The sequence below is a fragment of the Heterodontus francisci genome, chromosome 20 (assembly GCF_036365525.1).
Source record: "Heterodontus francisci isolate sHetFra1 chromosome 20, sHetFra1.hap1, whole genome shotgun sequence".
Taxonomy (NCBI): domain Eukaryota; kingdom Metazoa; phylum Chordata; class Chondrichthyes; order Heterodontiformes; family Heterodontidae; genus Heterodontus; species Heterodontus francisci.
The window spans coordinates 64,486,941-64,509,636 of record NC_090390.1 but is presented as its reverse complement, the minus strand read 5'-3'; the positions used below and the strand labels follow the sequence as shown (position 1 = coordinate 64,509,636).

General features: G+C 46.5%; 1 protein-coding gene across 5 annotated transcripts in view; it reads left to right on the top strand.

Annotated features, from left to right (window-relative positions):
• The window catches only part of ablim1b (actin binding LIM protein 1b), a 497,169-nt gene that overhangs the window by 313,809 nt on the left and 160,664 nt on the right, over window positions 1-22,696 (top strand). The window lies entirely within an intron of this gene.

Genomic DNA, 22,696 nt, shown 5'->3' with positions numbered 1-22,696 from the left:
TATTGACAGTCACTGAACCTCATAACGTAATCTGTTGTGTGAAGTGCCTTGAGATATTTGACTGCGAAAGGTATTTTTATAACAGTTTGCATAACACTGGAAGCAAAACATGGCAAACACATGGGACTGAATTTTTGCGTCCTACCCAGGGGCGGAATTGGAGGCAGATGGGGCCTGAAAATACCAGCACTGGCTGGCATGCTGATATCTTGATGTCGTTCTTTCTCACAGTCATGTTCACCAGGGCGGGGGAGTTCAGGAGTTCATTAAGTGCTCATTAATGGAGGGGGGAGGGGGGCAGTGGTGGGGGGTTGGGTGGTGGGTGTTGGGATTTCCACGGGGTGCGGCGTGGGGGGCAACGGGCTGCAGGTGCTGTCTGGGGCAGACCAGGTGACAGCAGGTGGGGAACACAATGGGGAGCCAATCATGGCTGCTCCAGGAATTACCTTTGTCCCATAAAATGAATGTTACGGGGTTTTGGGGGTGGGGGGGTGGTCTCAGCCATTGACGAACAGGTGTCCCAGGTGCTACACAGGTGGTGGGGAGAGTGGGCAGTTAAGCGAGTAGTTAAGTAGTGTAGGGGTTGTCACCCTCATAGCATCGTGGGAGCATAAGAGCAGGCAACAAGGTAGCCAAGGACAATTGGGTGGCCATTTGAGCACAAGGAAGGCAGCAGCTGGCAATGGGGTCATGACTGTCAGAGTTTGAGCTCAGTGGCGATGAGGAGCAACACCCTCCACAGGAACGGTGGCGCCCCAGACATCAGGAAGGCATGGGAGAGGATCAAGGGGCAGGAAAGACATGGAGGTCATACCTTCAGCATAGGATCTACCAGCAAAGATAGAGCTACCTGGACATGACCGAGACCCAGAGCTGCAAGGGACTATGACTGTCCAGATGGTCACAAACATCTGTAACCTCAACATCGAAGATCTCACACCTCACGGCACTGGTCAACATGCCCTGCCAGTAGCCATCAAAGTCACTGTGGCCTTGAACTTCTTCACTTCTGGCTCCTTCCAATGATCAGCTGTGGACCTTGGTGGCATCATACAAACGGCAGCACACCATTGCATCTCGCAGGTCACAAATGCCCTATTTGCCGAAGCTGGATAGTACATTCAGTTCATGACAGACCAGACATGGCTTCGCAGGCACAGAGGGCAGTGGGTTTCACTGCCATCGCTGGATTCGCCCAGGTGCAGGACATCATTTATTGCACCTGTGGGGCTATCAAGGCTCTCAAAAACTGGATAGTGAGATTCATCAACAGGAAGGGCTTCCACTCCCTCAGCATGCAGCTGCGATGACTCCTTCATCCTCCACCATTCCAGGCTGTCTCAGACCTTTACTCCACCCCCACCTACCTACAAAGCCTATGGATTGATCCCAGGGGACAAGGAATATCCCTTGAAGACATGGCTACTCACCCCTCTATGAGAGCCCAAATAGAGGTACAGAAGCGCTACAGCCACTGCCATCTGCTGACGAAGACAGCCATTGAACAGGCCATCGAGCTTCTGAAGATGTGCTTCCGATGCCTAGCCCTGCAGCACACTCCTGCAAGTGTCTCGCTTACTATGGTGGTCTGCTGCACTCTCCAGAACATGCCCCTCCAATTACCTTGAGGACGATGAGGCCCTGGAAGGATGCAGTTCATTGGAGCAGGAGGTGGGAGAGGAGGAGGAAAAGGAGGCAGAAGGGGAGGATGCAGAGCACTGAGGTGCTCTGACTGCATAGGGAGGTGGCCGGGCATGGCGCGGAGCGCTAATGTCTCATCAGGATGCCATGAATGTCAGGGATCATTTGATTCAGGAATGTTTCAATGAGCCCTTCTGACCCAGAGTGAAGGGCATGGTATGGAACTCAGTCTGAGGTGCCTGTGCTAACACATTCATTGAAGACACAGAATGGAACATCTAAACTCTTACCACCAATGAAGGAAACACATCTGGCCAGAGGCTTTGCTGTCACCGTTGAGGAAACCTTAATCTCTTTCACCACCTCATACCTCTTCTCTTATCCTGCCATCAATTAAAGGAGTCTCACATGTGTACCTTCAAGTGTCATTATTTACATAGTGCTCAGAAAGGAAAACACTGCACAGTTACAGCAGGAAGACATACCAATGACCCAGTCAGTGCTTCTCAAAACATGGTCTCTACATTTGCCCACTTCTATGCGGTTCTCCCCTTGTGGCTTCGGAGGAGGTGGAGGCAGAGATGTGACTGAGATACAAGTGGCAGTTGTCCTTATTGTGGAAGTGTCCATGGGGGCATCTCCAGAGGCTGCTGCACATGCATCACTGCTGGGGCAGCCTCCGTTACTTGGCCCTGCTGCACAGATGCTCCCACTGTCAGAGGAGCCAAGGCGGCCAAGGATGGTAAAGGTGCCCCGTGAAATGTGGCACACTCATCCTCCTCGATGACATCTTCAGCCATTGGTGGGCACTCCGGATGGCAGAAGGGGAATACCAGCTGGGGTGTAACTGGCATCCTCTCTAGCCATCTCTGTGCCGCCAGCGCCACTGACTGGCCCGGCTACACAATGTGGCATTCATCCTGTGGACATCACTATGCAGTTTCTGCCTGCCCTCCAAGTGCTGCCGTACATAGCTCTTCATGAGGTCGTCCACACTCTCCATGGAGGAACTCATGCGCTCATAGCCCTGAGCCATGGTGCCACATGTGAGCTGGATGGACTCCTTCATTCTCTGCTCTTGACCCTGCATTTCCTCAGCGATTTGCAACATGTGGCAGCACATCTCCTGCTGCTGGTCTGGGTAGAGCCTCCTTTCCTGTGACTCCTGAGGCCCTGCATCTGCGCCCACCTGAGTACGGCTGTGTCTGTCCACGCTCCTCCAAAAGAACTGACCACAGCTGCCTCTGCCTCTGGCACCTCCTCCTTCACATTAGTGTCGTGCTCCCCACCCAGTGCCACCCGATCTAAACACGCGTGAGGACTCACTGAGGTGAGAGTATCTGTGCTGGTGAACCTTTTTTTTATTCATTCATGGGATATGGGCATCACTGGCAATGCCAGCATTTATTGCCCATCCCTAATTGCCCTTGAGAAGGTGGTGGTGAGCTGCCTTCTTGAACCGCTGCAATCCATTTGGGGTTGGTACACCCACAGTGCTGTTAGGAAGGGAGTTCGAGGATTTTGACCCAGCAACAGTGAAGGAATGGCGGTATAGTTCCAAGTCAGGATGGTGTGTGACTTGGAGGGGAACTTGCAGGTGGTGGTGTTCCCATGCATCTGCTGCTCTTGTCCTTCGAGGTGGTAGAGGTTGCGGTTTTGGAAGGTGCTGTCTAAGGAGCCTTGTTGCATTGCTGCAGTGCATCTTGTAGATGGTACACACTGCTGCCACTGTGCGTCGGTGGTGGAGGGAGTGAATGCTTGTAGATGGGGTGCCAATCAAGCGGGCTGCTTTGTTCTGAATGGTGTCAAGCTTCTTGAGTGCTGTTGGAGCTGCACCCCTCCAGGCAAGCGGGGAGTATTACATCACACTCCTGACTTGTGCCTTGTAGATGGTGGACAGGCTTTGGGCAGTCAGGAGGTGAGTTACTCGCTGCAGGATTCCTAGCATCTGACCTGCTCTTATAGCCACGGTATTTATATGGCTACTCCAGTTCAGTTTCTGGTCAATGGTAGCCCCTAGTTTGTTGATAGTGGGGGATTCAGCGATGGTAATGCTGTTGAATGTCAAGGGGAGATGGTTAGATTCTCTCTTGTTGGAGATGGTCATTGCCTGGCACTTGTGTGTCGCAAATGTTACTTGCCACTTATCGGCCCAAGCCTGGATATTGTCCAAGTCTTGCTGCATTTCTACACGGACTGCTTCAGTATCTGAGGAATCGCTAATGGTGCTGAACATTGTGCAATCATCAGCGAACATTCCCACTTCTGACCTTATGATTGAAGGAAGGTCATTGATGAAGCAGCTGAAGATGGTTGGGCCTAGGACACTACCCTGAGGAACTCCTGCAATGATGTCGTGGAGCTCAGATGATTGACCTCCAACAACCACAGCCATCTTCCTTTGCGCGAGGTATGACTCCAACCAGCGGAGAGTTTTCCCCCGATTCCCATTGACTCCAGTTTTGCTAGGGCTCCTTGATGCCATATTCGGTCAAATGCTGCCTTGATGTCAAGGGCAGTCACTCTCACCTCACCGCTTGAGTTCAGCTCTTTTGTCCATGTTTGAACCAAGGCTGTAATGAGGTCAGGAGCTGAGTGGCCCTGGCGGAATCCAAACTGAGCATCACTGAGCAAGTTATTGCAAAGCATGTGTTGCTTGATGGCACTGTTGATGACACCTTCCATCACTTTACTGATGATTGAGAGTAGACTGCGGTAATTGGCCAGGTTGGACTTGCCCTGCTTTTTGTGTGCAGGACATACCTGGGCAATTTTCCACATTGCCGGGTAGATGCCAGTGTAGCTATATTGGAACAGCTTGGCTTGGGGTGCAGCAAGTTCTGGAGCACAGTCTTCAGTACTATTACCGGAATATTTTCAGGATCCAATGCCTTTGCAGTATCCAGTGCCTTCAGTGGTTTCTTGATATCACGCAGAGTGAATCGAATTGGCTGAAGTCTGGCATCTGTAATGCTGGGGACTTCAATAGGGGGCCGAGATAGATCATCAACTCGGCACTTCTGGCTGAAGATTGTTGCAAATGCTTCAGCCTTATCTTTCGCACTGATGTGCTGGGCTCCCCCATCATTGAGGATAGGGATATTTGTGGAGCCACCTCCTCCAGTTAGTTGTTTAATTGTCCACCACCATTCACGGCTGGATGTGGCAGGACTGCAGAGCTTAATATCTGATCCGTTGGTTATGGGATCGCTTAGCTCTGTCTATTGCATGCTGCTTATGCAGTTTGGCATGCAAGTAGTCCTGGGTTGTAGCTTCACCAGGTTGACACCTAATTTTGAGGTATGTCTGGTGCTGCTCCTGGCATGCCCTCCTGCACTCTTCATTGAACCAGGGTTGCTCTCCTGGCTTGATGGTAATGGTAGAGTGGGGGATATGCCGGGCCATGAGGTTACAGATTGTGGTTGAGTACTGTTCTGCTGCTGCTGATGGCCCACAGCGCCTCATGGATGCCCAGTTTTGCATTGTTAGATCTATTCGAAATCTATCCCATTTAGCACGGTGATAGTGCCACACAACACGATGGAGGGTATCCTCAATGTGAAGGTGGGACTTTGTCTCCACAAGGACTGTACAGTCGTCACTCCTACCAATACAGTCATGAACAGAAGCATCTGCAGCAGGCAGATTGGCGACGACAAGGTCAAGTATGTTTTTCCCCCGTGTTGGTTCCCCCACCACCTGCCGCAGACCCAGTCTAGCAGCTATGTCCTTTAGTACTCGGCCAGCTCGGTCAGTCGTGCACCTGTAAGGTGTGCTGGTTCCTTGATGGTCATCTTGGGCTGTGGAGGGAGAGGGGGAAGGTCTCGTGGGTTGGATTTCCGCACCTGTGGGAGACATGGGAAGAGATCATGAGAACTAGTCTTGGAGAGCGACGGCTTCTGCAGTGCTGAGGCTTCCCAATACAACTCAGTGTTCAGCATACTGTTGGATGATGTAGAGTGAAATGTACCCCCTTAATGATGGCATTGCCCTCTGTAATCACCATCTGCACCATGTGTGCCCATTTCACCAGGGCTGCCTTCCTCGTGATCTGCGCTCCTGGCTATTTCCATCACCCACTTCTCCATTGCCGTGATGATCTGCAGGTAGGGTACCCTTCCACCTGTTTGGGCCTTCGGGCATTATGTGCCATATCTCCTGTAAGGATGAAAGAGAGTGTGATAAGGCACTGCTGTCCACTATGGCCAATGGCATCTGCACCCATTCATTGGATGGTGCATGTTTCAATGCTGACAGGTCCTCAGCAACACCATCCCTCTGAGCCATTCTGAGGGGTCAGTAATTACTCTGGGCACACCCCTCCCCCCAACCTGTTCAGGAGCAGCATGTGCCCTGAGGCTCCTCAGCTGCTGTGTCTGCTGGAGGGTGAACACCCAGAGGCCAGTCCTGAGGGTTTAGAGTAGCACTCACCTTGCCAGAGCTTATGAGGTCATTGAACCTTTTCCTACACTGGATGCAGCTCCTTCTCACAATGCTTCTGCCACTTTTCTACCCAGGCCTGTTGGGTCTGTGTGGGTGGCCTCCTCCTGCCACCTTCCGGGAAGAGAACCTCCCTCCTCTCCCTCACAGCCTCCAGCGTGATCTTCAGGTCGGTGCCCAAAAGAAAAACGAGGGGCTGTCCAGTCCTGGGTTCCAGGCCTCTGGGTCTCCTGAGACATCATTGAAATGAGAAGTTCAGCTCAAAGGTTACTGCTATTCTTCACTGAGCACTTTAACCATTCAAACGGCAGCTCCAGTAGTGGTGAATTTAATTGGGCCCACACTTGAGTTGACCCATCTCCATTCCCATCCCTGCAGCCACTAATTGGCTGCCAAACCCATTGCCATATCAATTAAGGGGTCACACCTCCCCCCACCACCCCCATGAAACACAGGATTCATTTCTGTTCCCCCGGGAGGGCGGGTTTGGGACCTGGAAATGGTCCCGACTTCTGTTTCCCACCTATGACATGAAAATCCAGACCATGGCTGCTGCTATCCTCCATTCACTTTCAACAGGATGAGTTTGACTTCATTCAGTGTGGCTTTAATAAAAAAGTTAAAGAAAAACACTGAGGGTGAAAGTGATCATCGCCAGTTCCACAAGCCTGCACTCCATCTTACATTGCCCATGGATTTCTTTTCCATTGACTTCATCTCAATAAATGATCAGAGAGCAGACGTTGCTGTGTGAAAAATCTAAAAACAAAAGCAAGTCAGGCACTGGATCTCCGCAGTTATTTCATCATCTATTAAAGGTCATAATAAATATTCTGGTGTCTTTTATGCTGCATTTGTAAATCCTGAAGCTGATTAAGGCTTTAGTCAGCAGACTGTCCCCATTCCAGTGTAAAACCTGCCGGAACATTCAACATAAACCTAATGAATGTCGAATCCTACTGACCACAGCAGAAACAGTCAATAATGTTAAAGGACTATTATCACAGATGGAAGTCCCATGAGTGATAGTAATCCCTACAATGTGAAGCCCCCACATTCTCTGCTTCTGTAATAACAGACAGAACTTTCCAACATGAACCTCCTTGTTCAGAGCCATCATTTGCCCTGTTACTTTTCATCCATTTTTAAATTCAATTTTAGGATATTTTTACAATCTTCCTGGAAACACAGAGACTGGAACTCCTCCTGCGATGTACACATTGTTGTAGACACAAAGGAAATCTTCTTGCAAAGTACCTTAAGCTTAACCTCTGAAGAATGGCTCCTACTGTATCAATGTGCCCATCTATTACGCTGTCTCTCTTGAGTGTGTTTATTTATTTATTCATTCTCGGGATATGGATGCCACGGATAAGACTGGCATTTAATATCCTCCCCTACTTTTCCTTGAGAAAGTGATGGTGGCCTTTCTTCCTGAACCACTGCAGTGGGTATGGCGAAGGTATTCTCACAATGCTGTTAAATAGCAAGTTCTAGGATTTTGACTGCATGAAGCCACAGCAATATGTGCCCAAGTCAGGATGGTGTGTGACTTGGAGGGGAGCTTGGAGGTGATAGTGTTCCCATGTGCCTGCTGCTCTTCTGATTGGTGGAGATCATAAGTTTGGGAGATGCTGCCGAAGAAGCCACGAAGTGTCTCCTGACAATGCAGAGGATGCACAGAGCAATCACTGCGTCATCAGTGCGTCTGAACACTTGTCAGCTTGTCAGTATGAATCTGTGCTTGCGTGTGCCACTTCACCACATAATGATATCACACTTAATGATGATGCATGCTATGACGTAACCACGTACCGAGTGGGCAAGCAAGTGGAGGGGGTGTTGGGGGGTGGTGGGGTGTAGTCAGGAGAAGTAGCCAGGGGCTGGAAATGTGGTGAGGAGGTAGGGGGAGAAGCAGTGAGCTGGGGGAGAAGCAGTGAGGGGGGTTAGCAGGTAGCGAGCAGTGAGTTTTGAGTAGTCAGGAACGGGAGTCAATGGCGGGATGGAACGGCAAGCAGTCGGGCACGACTGGAAGGAACGGCGAGCAGATGGGCACGGAAGGGAGCGGCAAAGAGAACCGGAAAGAAAAGCGGCGGTTAAGGCAGCGATCGTGGGAGGAAGTGGGGTACTGTTGGGGGGGCATGAAGGCGGCGATTGTAGCCATTGAGATGTGAGGGGGGTTTGGTTCAATTTTTTTGTGCATCAAATTGAGCAGCGCCATCTTTATTACTGGCAGCTGCCCGAGACGTCGCACAGAGTGACGTTTCAGTTGATGAGGCTGCATTTGCTCATGTACTAGTAGTGCACCCCCTAGTGGTTGTGTTGTCAGCAAACGCAGCCAAGAAGCCATGGTAACATGCTGCACTGTTTCCTGTAGATAGGACATACTGGAACCATATTGTGCTGGTTGTGATTTGAGTGAATGGGGTGCCGATCAAGTGATCTGTTTTGTCCTGGATGATAGCGAGTATCTTGAGTGTTGTTGGAGCTGCACATTCAAGCAAGTGGACAGTATTCTATCACACCCCTGACTTGTACCTTTTAGGTGCTGCAGAGATGTCAGGGAGTTAGGAGACTGTATCAATAATCGTGACCATGAAACTACTGGATTGTCATAAAACCCATCTCGTTGACTAAGACCTTTAGGGAAGGAAATCTGTTGTCCTTACCTGGTCTGGCCTACAAGTAACTCCAGACCCACAGCAATATGGTTGACACCTAACTGTCCTCCGAAATGGCCAAGCAAGCTACTCCACTACATTCAAGAAGTTGGCTTACCAGCACCTTCTCAAGGGCAGTTAGGGTTGGACAGTATATGTTAGCCTTCCCAGCGATGCCCTAATCTCATGGTAACTTGCTGCAGAGTACCCGCTCTAGTAGCAACAGCATTTATGTGTCTGGTCCAGTTGTGTTTCTGGCCAATGGTAACCCTCCGGATGTTGATGTTAATGCTATACATGTCAAGGGGAAGTGCCTAGGCTCACTCATGTTGAAAATGGGCATTGCCCTGCTCTTGTGTGGCACAATTGTTACTTTCCACTTATCAGCCCAAGCCTGGATATTGTCCAGGTTTTGTTGTGTGGGGGCATGGACTGTCTCATTATCTGAAGAGTTGCAAATAAAGCTGCAAGTGAAGTAATGATAGCTGTTTGGGACTATGTCATATTGGAACTAGATTGAGAGGTCCCATTTCACATTGGAACCCTGAGGGTCAAAAATGGGGGAAACTTTCATCCCTTTAATTTGGGCTAGATTGGAATCCAGGGGCAGGATTTTTGCTCCCATATGGCGGAAAGTACGGATGTGGGTGGGCACGAAAATTTGCGCCGCTGGCCAGCGTGCCTGTTTTCCGGTACCATCTCACCCCTGGAGGCAAGACCAACGGCCAAAAGGCTATCTGCCCACAAGTGGCGGGTAACCAATAAAAAGGAGTAAAAGGCCAATTAAGATCTATTGCGGGCCCCCCCCCCCAAGGCGTTGGGGACTAGGCCAGCTAGAGGCGGCCTCCTGGTTGCAGACTGCGGAACCAGCTCTCCAGGCATGCTTTGTGGCCCTCCATGCCTGCCCGGCTATAGCTGCAGCCACAGGCCACTCTGTGGAAGGGTTCGCACATGAGGCCATCTTTTTTTATTTTAAAAGTCTTAAAAGCAGCTGAGAGTTGACTCAAATGGAAATGCTCTCTCTCTCTTACCTGAAAAGCAGGCTGTAGCTCCTTCTGAGCTGGAGGACCTCCTATTGACCCTCCAGCTTTGAGAGCCTGCGCATTGTCCTTAATTAGACGGTGAGCCTGCCCTCTGGCCATTAATTGGCCAATTTGGGGAAAAGCACTGCCAGGTGACTGTTACTCACACAGTGTGGGGTTGGGGCCCCCATTTTACCCTGGCATCGTGGTCCCGACCCAAAAGGCAAAATCCTGCTCAAGGAAACAAAGATTAAAGATCAGTGTGCTAACTCCTGTGTCACTCAGCCATTATACAATATATTTTTAATGACAGACACTTCATTAACAAATTGAATTCGAAATTGATCTTAATTCATGTAATTGATAATGCAATGATAGAATTAGGTAGAGTCTATAAAGGGACCCAAGATCTGCAGTCCTTTCAATGCTCTTCTGTCATAACTCCAGCTGGAATGCAGCAGAAATTAGGGTGACATCCGGATAGGCCTTGCATGGAAATTCCCACTCAACTTTGTGGGGGTGGAACCTCTGACTGCCCCAAAGAAGGGCAGGGTGTAGGCTAGGATGGGGCCAGTAGTTCCTGCATCCCAAGCCTATAAAGGTCTGGATCTTAGCCTGGATCCCTGATGATTTTGCAAAATGTTTGAGACATTCCAGTCCCTTTACCAAGGGGGCCCAGAAGACAATTCACACTTCTTATTAGGTCTCAGCACCTTCCCCACAGAACTGGTAACTTGTACAGTATATGGCCTATGGGAATGGATAGGCACCTTCAATGCACCCGGAGTGGTGTTGATGCTTGTCATTACCATGTTAGTTAAGGGATTCCTCCCTGACCCTATGATCTTTGGCAAGGTAAGCAGCAAGGGCTTCAGGCACCTGATACTTACGTTGTGATGTGGCCTCTCCATGGTTGATTGTCTCGATGTTCTTATGACTTAATGGCCAAGACTTTTTTTCCTAATTATAATTAAGCTCTTTCTAATTACAAATACATCACAGCTTTACTTCAGCTTTAATTTAGACCAGGTATAGGCTTGATATTTGCTACTGAAGTTATTGCCATCAGTTAAGATTCAGGATTGATTGATGGGATTGACCAATATGTAATCATCAAATGCTGTGAGCTCATGATTTAGTTCAGGTACAAAACTGGTTGTCATATTCCCTTTACAAAAGAACTGTTCATTATATGCCCACCCTAATGCTTTATTTCTCCGTCTCTTGGGACAACTTGATTTTCTCTTTAAACATTTGCTCTATCAGCCAATCTTTACATTGTATGAGGAAATGCAGAGATCCCTCATGTTGCTCATTGTTGTGAAGAGTTTTATCTTACAGCATGTGGCCCATTGAATAGCTTGTATTCCACAATGTAACCCAGTCTTCTGATCTGAACAGCCAGTTATCCAGAATGTGACCCACTGTTTGCTGTGACCTGGTGACATAAACGTGTTGTCATTGATTAGCACAGAGATCAAAAAATCCATGACTGATAACATTTTGTCATAGAGATCTATTAGACGTCTAGCACAACAGAATAAAAAGACAGCTACTGCGCATGCTGTAAATTTCAAATACAAACAAAATAAAGCTGCAATCTATATTCTGACAAAGGGCTTACACTCAAAACATTAACTAAGATTCTCCTTTAATAGATTCTGAGCAATGTGGAGTGAGTTTACAGCATTTTTTGTCTTTCTTAAAAATCTAGTACAATATCTACTTACCTGTAATGGCTACCATTAAATAAAACAGCTGCCAGTAATAAAGGAGCTTCTCAGAAGTGCCCCACCATATTGGCATTGGCATTGACATTCGTCAGCCTTTCATTTGGGAGCATTCTTAATTAAGAATCAGTGATAAGGTTAGAATTAATCTTCCCTTCAATGTAGCTGTTTCAATAATTTGACTTTTCTTTTGTAATCTGGGGCTGTATTTACTGAATGAGGACAATATTAATTTGCTGTGGTTTAATTTTTGTCACATCTGAGTGGATAGCTTAATGTGAAGTGTTACGAATAGGTGAGGCAGGGGTCTAGGGCTCCCCTCTCAGCTTTTGCCTGGATTGGCCGTAACAGGGTTTAATTTTTAAAACACCCTTTTTTTTTAGCTTCCCCTCAGTGAATCCTTGTTCACTGTTCTCTAGTTGTAATGGCAAAGAAATCAACCAGATAGGTTTTTGTAGATTTAAACAAAAAAGGTGTACTTATTTATTTAGAGATACAGCACTGAAACAGGCCCTTCGGCCCACCGAGTCTGTGCAGCCCAACAACCACCCATTTATACTAACCCTACAGTAATCCCATATTCCCTACCACCTACCTACACCGGGGGCAATTTACAATGGCCAATTTACCTATCATCTGCAAGTCTTTGGCTGTGGGAGGAAACCGGAGTACCCGGCGAAAACCCACACAGTCACAGGGAGAACTTGCAAACTCCGCATAGGCAGTACCCAGAATCGAGCCCTGGTTCCTGGTGCTGTGAGGCTGCGGTGCTAACCACTGCGCCACTGTGCCGCCCCAAACCCTTTTTATTAACTTTAAAACTCTAATTCGGTTAAAACTACTAGAAATATGCGACACGACCATTCCAGCATGCATACGCGATAAACAAACACACAAATAGAGACAGAGGAGGAGAAAGAAGGGGAAAGGTTTAGAGTAATAGCTGGAATTCAGTTACTGGCTTTTGGGTTTGATGTAAAGTCTTTGATTGCAGTTGTCTTGCAGTTCTCATCGGGGCTCAGTGCATACTTTCAACTTGTTTAGCTGCAGGAGTCTTCTCTCTTGAGGTTAGAGTGGCTTCCTTGGATCCCTGGAACATCGTGAGCGAGAGAGAGAGGGAAACAGGGAGAGACTTTCCTTCTCTGTTGTTTTCAAATTGCAGTCTCTTTTCCAACTGTTCTGTGAGAACAATTCAAAACTCCAAGTTGGTCAGCAGGTTAGTCATGTGACTAACCCCTTATTTGGGACAACCTCTCCTGAGGTTTGTGGATTTCAAATCTCTCGGTGGGGGTGTGTAGCGCTGTCTCTTACACAGACAAGATGTGGATCACGGTTGCCCAGACCAATCTTTGTTAATTGAATCAGTGAGCAGTTCCCATTGTCTCCTTTTTTTCAACTGACTTTTAGAATGCAAAATGTGCAGCCATGTTTCAGTGGTCTTGTAAACCAAGTGATTTTTTTTCAGTCCAGCAACAGTTCAAAATTAATGTTCCATGTGACGGAACTAACATGTCTCACTTTGGCAGGTGCGGTTTTCATGACACCTCCACATCCAGCAAAATGAAATGTGATTTTAGAAGAGCATTTCATTAAAAAAATAGAAAGGGGAGAAAGTACAGGGAACCACACATGCATTTCTCTCATTCATTCTCATTCATTCAGAAATCCTAAAGATTGTTACAGCCTATCTTTTCTTGGTAGCAGTGCTGCTTTAAACTGCCCTTTTTGGCATCCCAATAAACATGTGATTTTTGGGGAGGTTTGCAGGTTGCACATTTCCATGACTGCCTAGGGTGCCTTTGTTCCTGCTGAGGTCTGCAGGGTGATTTAATTAGCCCTGGGGGTTTGGAGTGCTGATTATGGGAATCGGCAGTGGGTGGATCCACTCTGAACTCTCTTTCAGTGTTCGGATGAGTCATGCTACGGCTTTTCACTTTAGGGGACAGTTGATTCCCTTTTCCCCTGACTGTGGGGCTGGATTCTTTGCTAATCTTCCCTTTGTCCTCTAGGACATTCCTGCTTGCAGGTATTTGTGCAGATTCTACTGCACGCCCCTGTGGCACTTTGACTAGGTGAGGCATCACCCTCACGGGTTTTCTGTCCTCTTGAGGACTTTCTTTGTTTCGGCGGGTTTCTGTAAATGCTGTTAGCAACTCTGGTGGGGTGCTTCTGGTGTTTGCATTTACATAGGAAGAAGTGGGGTCCAAGTTTTCCAATATTTCGGGGTTGGCTGACCGGACAGTAGGAGTTTTCATCTGGGAATCCTCTTGCATCCCCTGTAACCTGTCCTCTTTGTCCCTTTTTCCCCTTTCTCTCTGGCTTTTTGCCAGCCATGTGCCTGCCTGTCCCCTTTTGTTCGCGGCAGTGGTCCCTTACAATTCACCAGCCCTCTACTGGAGGATTTCCCAAAAACCGATACAGGACTTAGGGGTGCAGGTTTCACTGTAGGGTGGGGTTTCCCTCAACCTAGCACATGTGGCAACTCCTACAGTACTCCACCACACCTCTGTGGAGTTTTGGCCAATCAAACTGCTGTCTTATGCAGGCTTTGGTTTTTCATATACCGACAAGTACAGCCACTGTAATCTCATGGGCCATTCTTAATATTTCTCTCCAGTACCTCTGTGGCACCACTAACTGATGAACCACTGTCCACTCCTTGCTCTCAGGTTTGTGAGGAGAACTCCACTTCCTCATCAGTACCTCATTCTTTAAATAGTAGCAATCAGGGACACCTACTGCTTCAATTTCAGACTGGGCAGCCTGTGCTAACTCTCTCAGTACTGGGTCGGCTTGCTGAGCCTCAGCTAGGGAAGATTCATTTAATTCATTCCCTGGGTCTTCTAGCTTTCCAAAGAAAGTCTCAGACAGACAGACCTCATAGTCATCTGCCTGCAGTGCCAATTCAGTCTCCTCTTGGGGAGCTGGTTTGATCTCGGCCCGATTCACTGCACATGCAGAGGAACTGCAGGGGATGTCTCCTGCCACTGCCCTGTCTCTCTGACCTCCTGCGGTCTCTCTTTCACTACTGGGGAAGCTACCATCTTTTCCCCCGCCAGATCATTACCTAGGAGCAGGTCAACCCAGTCCACAGGCAAACTAGGGACAACTCCGACGGTCACCTGTCCCGAAACTAGGTCGCATTCCAAGTACACCCGACGTAAAGGTACAGGCATACACTGCCCTCCAATACCATTCACCACCATTCTGGTATTTACTGCACTCTCTGGGGGAAAGGTCAGGCCTTTTCCCAGTAAAAGAGATCTCGTGTCTCCTGTATCCCTGAAGATTACTATGGGCTTGCTTGCCCCACTCAAGAGGTATGGGGTTACTCTCTCTTCAGACACAAAATCCTGATAGCCTTCAGGAATCCTAATAAATTTTCCTGTGCCTACAGCAGTATGTTTTCTGGGCCTCACTACTGCTGCAGTTAAAGCCACAGCTTGTTCAGCTGTGCTTTCCATCAGGGTCCTTTCTGCTTCACTGAGCAGCTGTGCCCTGATTAATCCTACAGGCTTTCCCTTTAGTTTCCAGCAGTCAGCTCTTAGATGACCTGCCTTATTACAATGGAAGCACACAGGTCTCTGGGTCTCACTCCTACTTGCAGCGCCTTCCTTTTTGGTTGGAGGAGGGCCCCCTGTGTCAGAAGAAATAAAATATAACCAGGAGAATACCACCAGGTAGCACTGTTATACCATGCAATGTTTAGCTTCTGTGTTCTTCAAATATTGTATTGAGATTCGAGTAAGATGTGGTTTACATTCATCACATGTTTTATTTGGCAATTATTGCAGCATTGTTTCCTGCAGGTATAATTCCAATGTCTTGAAATATGATCAGTCAGTTTGGTCTGTTGGAAATTGTATCTACATTTTAACCTGCAGTGTCTCTTTTACTAGCTCTACACAATCTTGCTTTGATTGTAAACAATCTCTGACAAGATTACGAATACTGTTTGTATCTATAGGATACATTTTTATTCTGTTTTTTCCCCCAAGCGACTATAGAAAAATATTTAAGATTCTTCTCGTTCACCTCAAACACCTCAAACTCTCAGCTGAATGCCCAAATTGCACACCCTGCCAACTTTATTCCATGTTTCTGATGCACATTACTACAGTCCTGCTGTGTGTCTTGGGCACCGCCACCAACCACCCTCCCCGACACCCTCCCCCCCACCTCACCCCCGCCATCTTGGCTTCCTGACAAAGCCCAAGCCTGTATTATCTGACAGTTCTCGTTATTAAGGTTACGTGATTTTTTTTTTAGAAGTGCTGCATATAATGGCCTATAGTATAGCTTCATTATAACCAGCTTTATTGAGAAAGGTGGTTAAAAGAATAGGGAACTATAGACCAGTTCACCGTTGTATCAATAGTAGTAGGGAAAATGTTACAATCTGTTGTTAGATATGTGATAAGGAGGCACTTGAAAAACTACACTTTAGGAAGGGTGAGAGGGTGCAGTGGAAATTTACCAGCATGGTTCCCAAGATGGGGGACTTTACTTACAAGGTTAGGTTGGAAAAGCTGGGGTTGTTCTCTTTAAAGCAAAGGAGATTAAGGGGAGATTTAATGGATGTACAAGATTATGACAGGCTTCGACGAGGAAAAACTGTTTCCATTAACTGATACTACTAGGACTAGGGGGCACAGATTGAAGCTTTTTGGCAAGAGATTTTGGGGGAATATAAGGAAGAACTTTTTTATGCAGAGGGTAGTAATCATTTGGAACTCACTGCCCACAAGGGTGGTGGAAGCAGAGACAATCAATGACTTCAAAAGAAAATTGGATGGCCACTTGAAGGAAGTAAACATGTAGTGCTACGGGGATCGAGCAGGGGTGTGGGACTGACTGAATAGCTCCGTGGAGAGCCGGCATGGATTTGATGGGCTGAATGGCCTCGTTCTGCGTCGTAAATGACTCTATAGAAGTTATAATATCAAAAGTGTCATGGAGCGTAAAAGCGCTTGTGGGTAGATTGAGGTGATACAGCTTTATCTAGGGGCATGGCATGCTTCAAACCAACACTGTATTAGTAAATTGAATGTCTTAATTTAGTACAGTTCAAGTTATTGGAACAATTTGAATTAATATTATAAGAAGTAACAGCTGTGATGTATTCAACTTGTATGCCTGATTCTGGTCAGTAATACATACAGCAAAACTAGCACATTTGATTAAAGTTGAAATTGTCACTGAATGGCCTCAATTTTTTTTCAAATAAACTAGTTAAATTAATTTTCTGAAATTACCACTGTCAGTGAAGCTGCTGGTTTGGTTTTTCAGAGTTTAGTTTTTTATGAACCTCTGCCAGTGGTTATTAGCACTTATCAGCTGCAAATCAATTAGACGCAAGACTGTGGCAGGTCTGTGTGACTATGCCTATAGTTTGCCTGAGGCTCACCATTATTCAGGAAATATGCCTCCATACAAAATGGACTCAGTGTAGGAGAATGCTTCCGTACCCTAAAACACTCAGGATGCTGAGGGTGGTATTGGCTTAAAAAAAGGATACTCACTCAAGAGCAGGAGTGAACTTGAATCAAGTCCAACCCACATTGATACAATGAAAGAACTTATCATCTTATTCACTAAGAGTTTGGGCAGTTTCAACCAGTGACTAGTCAGCACAAAAGTGGCCTCAATTTGGCAATGATTAGCGAACTCACTCAGAAAAGCCACAGGAAGGTGCAGGAAATGACAAAATGCTATTTTAGTGCAGTAGAGGTGCTCTTCTGAGATTAAAGCTGAGGGTTACTTTGGGGAAAGAGTATAGTGCAGTTGGAGCTTTAGTCATCATCCAACTGTGTTACACTTGACCTGGAAGTATTTGATAGGACACTAGGGGGGTAAAATTCAATTTTCATGAGAGCAAGAAACAGGTTGGATTGACTGCCCATTACACACCCCATTCGATATTCTGTGCCAAAACCAAATCACAACCAATGGAAAGGTAAACTGGGTGGGGCGTATAACCAAGAATGGGTACGTTGCAGATGGTTTTGTGAACCCGCTGAGGTTGAACTTTACCCCCCGCCCCCCTGCCCCGGGTTTCTGAAATGGAAAGTGATCCATTTGTCAGACTAAATTCCCACAACAACATCAACACAATAATTTGCATTTACATAGTGCCTTTAATGTAGTGCTTCACAAGCGCATTATCAAATAAAATTTGACAACGAGCCACTTGAGGAGCTATTAGGACAGATGGCCAAAAGCTTGGTCAAAGTGGTAGGTTTCAAGGAAGTCATGAATGAGGAAGAACAGTTAGAGATGTTTCGGGAGGAAATTTCACAGCTTATGGCTCAGGTAGCTGAAGGCATGGTCACCAATGGTCAGCATCATTATGATGAGCACAAATACAATTTTATTTCAAAATAGTCACAGAAGTATTTTATTCATTCACAGGATGTGGGTGTCACTGGCAAGGCCAGCATTTACTGTCCATCCATAAATGCCCTTGAGAAGGTGGTGGTGAGCTGCCTGCTTGAACTGCTGCAGTCCATGTGGTGAAGTTACTCCCACAGTGCGATAAAGGAGGGGGTTTTGACCCAGCAACAGTGAAGAAATGGCGATATAGTTCCAAGCTAGGGTGGTATGTGACTTGGTGGGGAACTTGCAGGTAGTGGTGTTCCCATTTGCCTGCTGCCCTTACTTATCTAGGTAGTAGAGGTCACAAGTTTGGGAGGTGAGTTCGAAGAAACCTTGGCAAGTTGCTGCAGTGCATCTTTTAGATAGTACACACTGCTGCCACCATGTGCTGGTGGCGGAGGTAGTGAATGTTTAAGGTGGTGGATAGGTTGCTGATCAAGTGGGCTGCTGGTCCTGGATGGTGTCAAGCTTCTTGAGTGTTGTTGGAGCTGCAGTCATCAAGTTAAGTGGAGAGTAATCCATCATATTCCTGACTTGTGCCTTGTAGGTGGTGGACAGGCTTTGGGGAGTCAGGAGGTGAGTTACTCATCACAGAATTCCCAGCCTCTGACCTGCTGTTGTAGCCACAGTACTAATGTGGCTGGTCCAATTCAGTTTCTGGTCAATGGTAACCCAGGGTGTTGCTGGTGGGGTATTCAATGATGGTAATGCCATTCAAGGGGAAATGGTTAGACTCCCTTGTTCAAGATGGTCAGTGCCTGGCACTTGTGTGGCGCAAATGTTATTTGCCACTTATCAGGTCAAGCCTAAATGTTGCATGCAGGCACAGACTGCTTCAGTATCGAAGGAGTTGTGAATGGAAGTGACACTTCAGTTATCAACAAACATCCCCACTTCTGGCCTTATAATAGAGGGAAGATCATTGATGAAGCAGCTGAAGATGGTTGCTCCTAGGACACTCTTGCAGTGATGTCCTGGGAATGAGATGATTGACCTCCAACAACTACAACCATCCTCCTTTGAATAGGTATGACTCCAACCAGTGGAAGGTTTTCCCCATGATTCCCATTGATTTGAATTTTGCTGGGGCTCCTTGATGCCATACTCGATCAAATGCTGCCTTAATGTCTCAGGCAGTCACTATCACCTCACCTCTGAAATGCAGCTGTTTTGTTCATGTTTAGAGCAAGGCTGTAATCTGGGCTGGAGCCTAGTGGCGCTGGCAGAACTCAAACTGGGCATCAGTGAGCAGGTTATTGCTGAATAAGTGCTGGTTGATAGCACTGTCAATGACACCTTCCATCACTTTGTTAATGATTCGAAGCAAGCCGATGGGGTGACAATTGGTCTGATTGGATTTGCCTTGCTTTTTGTGGTCAGGTCATACCTGGGCAATTTTCCACTTTGTTGAGTAGATGCCAGTGTTGTAGCTGCACTGGAACTGCGTGGCTAGGGCTATGTATTCCTCATTGTGATGATTGGTTGGTAGATTTGCTTTGTTGGACACGATGACAGATTTTTAGCAGTGGTCGGTCAGAAAAAATGTCAAACTCCTGTGGGAGAACTCAATGTCATTGCAGCTGGAATTTAAATGGGTAAAAGGCAGAAGAATTGAGCTAATGGGAAGGATATGAACTTAGAATCAATACACTTGAATAAGCTTAAATTTTCAGACCTGGGAATGCATATGAATCTTTTTAATTCTTAACAACCCAAGAGAAGCTGGACATGTCATATACAATAATATGGTGACAATTCTAAACATCACCAGCAGGTTGCAGGAAGCAGAAGAACACCTGGGTAACTTGACACTGTGATTAAAAACCACACCTGCCAAGAATGAGGCATATTAATTTCATCATATGGAACATTAATTTTAAACTGTTGCTGGACTGAAAAGATGACTTGTTTAAAGAGAACACAGCAATGGCTGAAAACACACTGCTCATTTGCATTCTGGGAGACAGTTGCCTGGAGAAGACAATAGAACTGCTCCCTGGTTCAATTTAACCAGATAGATCTTGATCACAAGACATTGACTGTGTGAAAGCCAACATTCCAGGCCCCCACTGAGGATGTCTACTAAGATTGAAAGAATCCAAAAAAAAAAGGCAGGTTGTTTTTTTAAAAAAAGCTAGTAACATGACTGGCCTGCTGGCCCAGGTTTGGTTTGAATTGTGTTCACAAAACAGTTTGGGTCAGACTACAACTGAACTTGAAGGAAGACAGCATCTCCCTCTCTCTCTCTCTCTCTCTCTCTCATGAAAAGAAGAAACTGCAACTGGATTTCAAGAAGAGAGAAAACCATCGAAGCAAGTTTGAAAGAGTGCACTGGTCCCCAACGAGACGGCAAGATTTAACTGCAATCCAAGATTTTACATCGAACTCAAAAGACAGTAAATGAACTGCAGCTATTGCTTCAAACCTTTCCCTTTGATTCTTTCTCCTTTTCCGTCTCTATCTGCACGTGTGTTCATCGCGTATGCATGCTAGAATGGTCGCGTTGCGTATTTTTAGTAGTTTTAGCCAAATTAGAGTTTTAAGGTTAATAAACTTATACCTTTCTTGTTTAAATCTAAGAAAACAGTTGCAGCAATGTGATTCAGGCACCAGGCAAGGCACAGTAAGGCAGGCAGCAACTAGCTCCAGGCTCGGCAAAGCAACACGCTTTGTGGGCCCCACTTCTGGTTTCATCTGCAGTTGGCTTTTCAAAGTCTAGGTGCATGCGTGGGCATGACCGATCAAGTGAAGGACTGATGTACCTTACAAGTAATAACCCCACCAGTTTTAGGAAGTTTTTGGCTATAAAAATGTCAATCAAAATAGAATATTCCCCAGAAACCTGCCTTATTCACCAACTCCACAATCCAGAGATACTGGGCTGGTAAACATGACTCACTGTCTGTTAAGACAGAAAACACAACCGATAACAGGTAGGAATTTTTTTGTAAAGCTTTTTCAGATGCAGTAATGTAGTTTCTGTGAAGAACTCTGATTTGTTAGCGATTATATAGGTCATTATATAAAAAACAACTGTAAATCTATATTGGTTTATGTTTGGAAAAAATAGCAACTCATGATTTTTATACCAAAGCTATTTATTTTTAAGACTCTGTCTCTTGATTTATGAGACAGTGGGATTGGCATGTCTGGATTCATGAAGGGAAAATTGTCATTTGTAGGGAAAACTCATCCTCGAGATAACAGTGCCCAGCGAAGCTAAAACATAGGACTACAAAAATGCTTAACAGCGGAAGCAGCATGCAATAGAAACAACCAACGGATCAAAGCTCTGCAGTCCTGCCATGGCGTGAATGATGGTGGGCAATTAACAGGAGGAGCAGACTCCACAAACATCCCCATCCTCAATGATGGTGGAGCCCAGCACATCAGTACAAAAGACAAGGCTGAAACATTTGCAGCCATCTTCAGCCAGAAGTGCTGAGTGATGTTCCATCTTGGCCTTCTGCTGTGGTCCCCAACATCACAGATGCCAGCCTTCAACCAACTCTATTCACTCCACATGAGCTGAAGGAACTGGATACAGCAAAGGCTGTAGTACTGAAGACTTGTGCTCCAGAACTAGCCGAGCCCCTAGCTACAGCTACAACACTGACATCTACCCGACAGTGTGGAAAATTTCCCAGGTATGTCCTGTTCACAAAAAGCAGGACAAATCCAACCAGGCCAATTACCGCCCATCAGTCTACTCTTGATCATCAGGAAAGTGGTGGAAGGTGTCGTCGACAGTGTTATCAAGCTGTACTTATTCAGCAATAACCCGCTCACTGGTGCTCAGTTCGGGTTCCACCAGGGCCACTCGGCTCCAGAGCTCACTGCAGCCTTTATCTGAACATGGACAAAACAACTGAACTCCAGAGTTGACGTAAGAATGACTGCCCTTGACATCAAGACAGCATTTGACCGCGAGTGATATCCAGGAGCCCTACCAAAATTTAAGTCAATGGGAATCGGGGGAAAACTCGCCACTGGTTGGAGTCAAACCTAGCACAAAGGAAGTTGGCTGTGGTTGTTGGAGGCCAATCATCTCAGCCCCCAGATATCACTGCAGGAGTTCCTCAAGGTGGTGCCCTAGGCTCAACCATCTTCAGCTGCTTCATCAATGACCTTCCCTCTATCATAAGGTCAGAAGTGGGGATGCTCACTGATGATTGCACAGTGTTCAGTACATTTGTGACTCCTCATATACTGAAACAACCTGTGTCCACATGCAGCAAGACCTGGACAACATTCAGGCTTGAGCTGATAAGTGGCAAGTAATATTCATGCCACCACTTGCCTGGATGAGTGCAGCCTCAACAACACTCAAGAAGCTTTACACCATCCAGGACAAAGCAGCCCGCTTGATCTGCACCTCATTTGCCATCTTACGACCTCAGTGAGACCGTTAACGTTAAAATAAGAGAGATGAGCCCCCAGACCAATTTAAAGAACTTCATGACAAGATTTCCAGTTTTAAATCTTTTATTATCATAACTAAACTGAAAGAAATACCCAGTAACAAAGTCGTACTTTGTAAGTAGCTGATACCCCAAATTACAAAGAAAGGTTTTTACTTATTCAAATACTTGAAAACCTCACACCACACTTGTACATTACACAATCCTCTTTGATGGTAAAATCTTTTTGGTTAATAGTCTCAAACTCCTCTCAGTTTCAATGGGGTGGATCTCCCCAGACCTTTGTCAAAGTCATTGTTTTCTTTGCTTATTTCTCTGAGCACTTTCAACCTGGACGTCCCTGAATAAGATGATTCCTTTACTTCTACTCGAACCTCAACTTTCAAAATAGGTTCAAGTTTTCGCAG